The following is a 5,651-nucleotide window of genomic DNA, read 5'->3' on the forward strand; positions in this document are numbered from 1 at the left end:
AGAATCCTTATGTGGGTAAACATCACAGCCACTTCAATGGAAGCACAGTCAGATTTCCTCAGATGACATTTGTAACACCTAGACCAAAGGGATGCAGGGCTTCAGAAACTATTGCATGGACTACACCCCAGTTACCTTCTAGATGATAATGTTGACAAGTAACAAATGAAACTGTCACTTACATTAGCCTATGTTCAGACTGAGCTGAGGGATTTCTATGTGCAGTCCAAGACCAAGTTATTTGCACTAGATACTATCAAAAATAATTATGAAGTGTAAATATTTATGAAGTGTAAGTGCATGTATGTGTTATATGCTGGGCCTGTCATGAATCCAAAGAAACAATTTATCATATCATAGCTGGATGCCCTAAGCTAGCATCAATGATCAAAAGATCATTTTTTCAGCAGTTAGTTGAATCTTACAGATTACTAACCTGGTTCCCCTCCTACCCCCATGCTCTTCCTTAACAAACCTTTTCCATTATAAAGCATCATTATCTCTTGTTCCTGTGTCTCCTGTAAAGGCATGTTTGCCGACCATATTGGACGTTACCTTATACAATGTGATACAAAGGCTTCATTGTCTAAATGTGTTTGGAGGTACATAGATCTGGAGAAATTCATCCATCATTAAGTCCTTATTAAACCCTTCTTTATTTCTGCCAACGTACACAATAAGCTTGTGTCACTAAATCCCTCCCCCCTCCTCTGCTGCCCCTCGCTCTTTGACTAGTTCCACTACTTTCCTCAGAAACTCTTTTCATCAAGTGCCAGTTTCCATTCTCAGACTAAAAGGACTGGGTCTGTTCGCACCTATGTTATCAGAAAGCTCAGCAACACAGAACCTTTCGTCTTCTACCCTTTGGGATAATTGTCGTCCTCGTACCAAAACAGTGTCATTTCTAAATGGAAGAGTGCTGTTTCGATACCCTACCCACTCTTCACCAAACAGTCCCCTAAACTTTATCCATGCTTTGTTAAGCGCCCCTTTCATTAAAGAGAAAACCCTAGCACTGTCAGTAGCTGCCGTCCCTGTAAGCGGGAGCAAACTCGCCAGCCACGTTGAAGCACTGGTTTGGAGAAAGGCGATTTCTTGTGAATGGGTTTATTTTTAATTTCAAATACAACATAAACATAAACATAAAATACATAAACCAAAATACAAATTGACCATGTTCCCCACCACCATAGTCGGGACCTCTTGCAGTAACCCTCCTCTTCCTCTATCTTTATTCTTCTTCCTTTATTGTCCTCTTCTCCAGAACTGCATTGATTCTTGATCTGGAGCTTTCCCTTTTCCTCTTGTTAGCACAAATTCCAGAAATCTGCCCCATATATCATAGAAATTATTCTTTTTCATCTCTCCTTTCTTCAACTTTAAGTTACAAGTTAACTTATCATTTATAGCAATATTCCATATTTCATAATTACCATTCTTGCATTCGAAATTCAGACTTTGTTTTTTAAAGTATAATTATAACATAAACAAAAACATATACATATAACATATAAACTCAAATACAATGACTGTGTTCCCCACCACCATGTACGGGACCTCTTGCCGCCTTCTTCTTCTTCTTCTTCTTCTTCTTCTTCTTCTTCTTCTTCTTCTTCTTCTTCTTCTTCTTCTTCTTCTTCTTCTTCTTCTTCTTCTTCTTCTTCTATTGTCCTCTTCTCCAAAACTGGATAGATTCTTGATTTGGAGCTTTCGCTTTCCCCCTTATTAGCACATATTCCAAAACTTTGCCCCATATTTTGTAAAAATTATTCTTTTTAACTCTCCTTTCTTAATCTTTAAATTACAAGTTAATTTATCATTTATTGCTATATTGCATATTTCTTTGTACCATTCTTCAATTTGCAATTCAGTTTTTAATTTCCATTGCCTAGCAATAATCAGTCTAGCTGCTGTTAATATATTAGTTATCAATTATTTAGTCATTTTGTCATATTCCACATTCTCATATATTGATAACAAAGCAATCTCGGCATTACATTCTATATCTTTTCCACACATATAGCTTAATTCTTTAAAAATTTGTTTCCAAAATCTTTGCACTTTTTCACATTCCCACCACATATGAAAGTATGTACCAACTTCTTTCTCACATTTCCAACAAACATTTGGATGATTGGCATTCATCTTGTTTAATTTTAACTGTGTTAAATGCCATCTTAAACTGAGTTTAAAATTTTTTCCCTTATTCTTACTGACATAAATCTTAAAACCCTCATTTTCCATATCTTCCTCCATTCTTCTTCATTTATTCTTTTTCCAATGTCTTGTTCCCACACTATTTTCAGTCCCTCTTTCTCACTTTCTTCTTCCTCTAAATTAAGAAGTAAGTAAATTTTACTCACAGTACCTTTTACTGCATAGGGACGTGGTGGCGCTGTGGGCTAAACCGCAGAAGCCTGTGCTGCAGGGTCAGAAGACCAAGCAGTCGTAAGATCGAATCCACGCGACAGAGTGAGCTCCCGTCGCCTGTCCCAGCTCCCGCCAACCTAGCGGTTCGAAAGCATGCAAATGCGAGTAGATAAATAGGTACCATCTCGGTGGGAAGGTAAACAGCGTTCCGTGTCTAAATCACACTGGCCATGTGACCACGGAAAGATTGTCTTCGGACAAACGCTGGCTCTATGGCTTGATGAGCGCCGCCCCCTAGAGTCGGACATGACTGGACAAAAATTGTCAAGGGGAACCTTTACCTTTACCTTTTTACCTTTTACTGAGTCAGTCATCTGAATGTCCTCATATGACAATAGAAATTGTTCATACTTTGTATATTCTCTACCTTTATTATATTTATTTACCCATTCCTTAGTCCATCTTTCTAGTTGTATATAATTCAACCACGAAATACTCTTATTCTGAAATGTTTGTTTCATTTGATCTATCAATCTCATACAACCAATCTTTCAATCTAATCACTTTTTTTCTTTAAATAAATCTGCATACACTTTCATATTGGTAGGAAAATTTTCTGTATCCGCCACTAATCCAAGTGGAGAGTACGATGAACATAAATTCTTTTTACACTTATACCATATGTTTAACAATGTCTTTAAGAATGGGCTATTAATTTCATTTTATCTTTCTTAATAATACTAAATAGATATTTTTCTATATCTCCTTGTAATTCTGATGATTCCATTTCCCATGAAATTAGCCTTTCTGGATTATATATAATTTCCCTGATAAACCTCAATTGGTTAGCCAAATAATAATTTTTCATATTTGGTAAACCTATACCGCCTTTTTTTGTTATTTTATACCAATACATTTTATTTATTCTAGATTTCTTCCCTTCATTACAATACTTGTTAACTATTCCTTGCCAAAATTTCAAATCATCCTCTGTTAACTGCATTGGTAGCATTCTAAATAAAAAATTAATTTTTGGTAGAACTTTCATTTTTATCAATGCAATCTTTCCGAACCAGGATAGCTTAAAATTACCATATTCCTGTAATTTCTTTTTAATCACTTCCTTTAGTTTATTGTAATTATATTCCTTTATTTTTTGCTAGACCTATTCCTAAATATTTAATTGATTTACATATTTTAAGATCAGATTTTTCAACAAATCTTTCTTGTTCTACTCTACTATGGTTAAACAACATTAATTCGGATTTTTGCCAATTTATACATAATCCAGTTATTTTTCCAAGTTTTTCTAAATGAATTCCAATTTTATTTATGCATTGTAATGGATTTTTCACTGTCAGTAAGGAATCATCAGCGAATAGATTAATCTTTATTTTCTTCTTTTCTCCCATACCTTCAATTAAATCATCATTCCTTATTATATTTGCCAACATTTCAATAATCAAGCAAAACAGAACTGGAGAAAGAGGGCAATCTTGTCTAGTGCCTCGACCTAGAGCTATTTGTTCTGTCATCCCATCATTAACTATTACTACAGAGGTATTCTCTAAATATAATTGATCTATTATCCCTCTAAATTTCTTTCCAAAACCCCAACCCTTTAACAAAATCTTTAATGTTGGCCATTCGACGCAATCAAAAGCCTTGAATATATCTAATGATAAAATGCCTGCCTTCAATTTATCTTTTTCTATATTGTATATAATATTCAAGACCCTCCTAGTTAAGTTTTCCATTTGCCTACCCTTTAAAAAACCATTCTGATCCTCTTTAATATATTTTGTAATAAATTTATCAATTCTATTTGCAAGTAGTGCAGTAAAAATCTTTGCATCTCAATTTAATAGTGAAATAGGTCTATATGAACTTGGGTCTGTTAGGTCTTTATTAGGCTTTGGGATAAGAGTTATTAATGAATGTTTCTCTCCTTCCAATATTTCATTATAGAGCACTTTTAGTTTAGGGATCAATATTGGTTTAGAAGTTTTATAATATTCTGATCCTAATCCATCAAAACCTGGAGTTTTACAATTTTTTAGTTTATTAATAATCTCTATAATATCTTCCTCTTTTATCTCTTTATCTAAATCTTTTTTATCATTCTCCGATAATTTACTCTTAACATTTTCTTTAATATAGGTTTCTATATCTTCTTTCGATACACTATTACCTTTGTATAAATTTTGAAAGAATTCCTGTATTATCTTTAGTTTTTCTTTCATTAGACTACAATTATTTCCTGTTTTATCTTTGATCGCTCCAACTGTGTTTTTTGATCTTCTAATTTGAGCTACCCTAGCTAGAAGCTTTGATTTTTTATTACTATATTCAAAAAAAAATCCTCTTTGAGTATATCAAATCCCTCTGGACTTTTTCTAACTCTGTGCTTTCTAACTCTCTCCTTTTAGCTTGAATCTCTAATAATTTCTTATTATCTCTATCTGTAAAATGTTATGTTGTAAGCCGCCTAGAGTGGTCAAAATGACTAGATAGGCAGGGTATAAATACAATAACTAAATAAATAAAATAAATAAAATGTTTACTTTCTAAATCTTTCAATGATTCTTCTATTTTTTATTCAGTGGTGCCTCACTTAGCGTTCCAGAAAAAACATCGCTAAGTGATTTCATCTCTAAGCTATTTCAGAAAGCCCATAGGAACATATTAAAACACGTTTAATCCATTCCTATGGGCTAAAAACTTACCTTAAAGTGAAATTCCTCCATAGCGGCGGCCATTTTGGGTGCCTCTACAGCGAGGCAAAACGGCGGCCAATTTTTTTGCGGTGGCCATTTTGGAACCGCCGATCAGCTGTTTAAAAAGTTCACTTTGCCATGATTGCTTCCCTGCGATCATCGCAAAGCGAATTTTAGCCGTAGAGAACATTGCTAAGTGATCACTCCAGCGATGGCCAAAAGTCCATGGCAAAGCAATTTCATTGCTCAACGGAGCGATCGCTAAGCGAGGCACCACTGTATTTTCTTCTCTCATTTTTTTATGATACATGATTCTCTTATGAAAATTCCTCTTATAAGCGTTTTCATAGTGTCCCATAACACTCCTATTTTACTCCCACCTGCTTCATTTATTGACCATATTTCCATCCATTCTTTCTTAGCTCTATCCATTACATCTGTATACTGAAAAATATTGGAATCTATTCTCCATCTTCTAGCTTCTCTGTAATCTTTCTTAACTTTCATCTCCATCATCATCACTGCATGAGCCATTATTTTTATCACATTAATATTCGTATCTAC

At 34.3% G+C, this 5,651-nt stretch overlaps 1 long non-coding RNA gene across 1 annotated transcript; it reads right to left on the bottom strand.

Annotated features, from left to right (window-relative positions):
* Positions 1 to 1,106: 1,106 nt before the first annotated feature.
* On the bottom strand, positions 1,107 to 4,487 carry LOC144587798 (uncharacterized). Its single transcript, XR_013542947.1, has 2 exons — positions 2,726 to 4,487; positions 1,107 to 2,368 (listed from the first exon to the last, which is right to left on the bottom strand). It is a non-coding gene; the product is annotated as an uncharacterized LOC144587798 (long non-coding RNA).
* Positions 4,488 to 5,651: the final 1,164 nt, after the last annotated feature.

The sequence above is a fragment of the Pogona vitticeps genome, chromosome 1 (genome assembly GCF_051106095.1).
Source record: "Pogona vitticeps strain Pit_001003342236 chromosome 1, PviZW2.1, whole genome shotgun sequence".
NCBI classification, from domain to species: domain Eukaryota; kingdom Metazoa; phylum Chordata; class Lepidosauria; order Squamata; family Agamidae; genus Pogona; species Pogona vitticeps.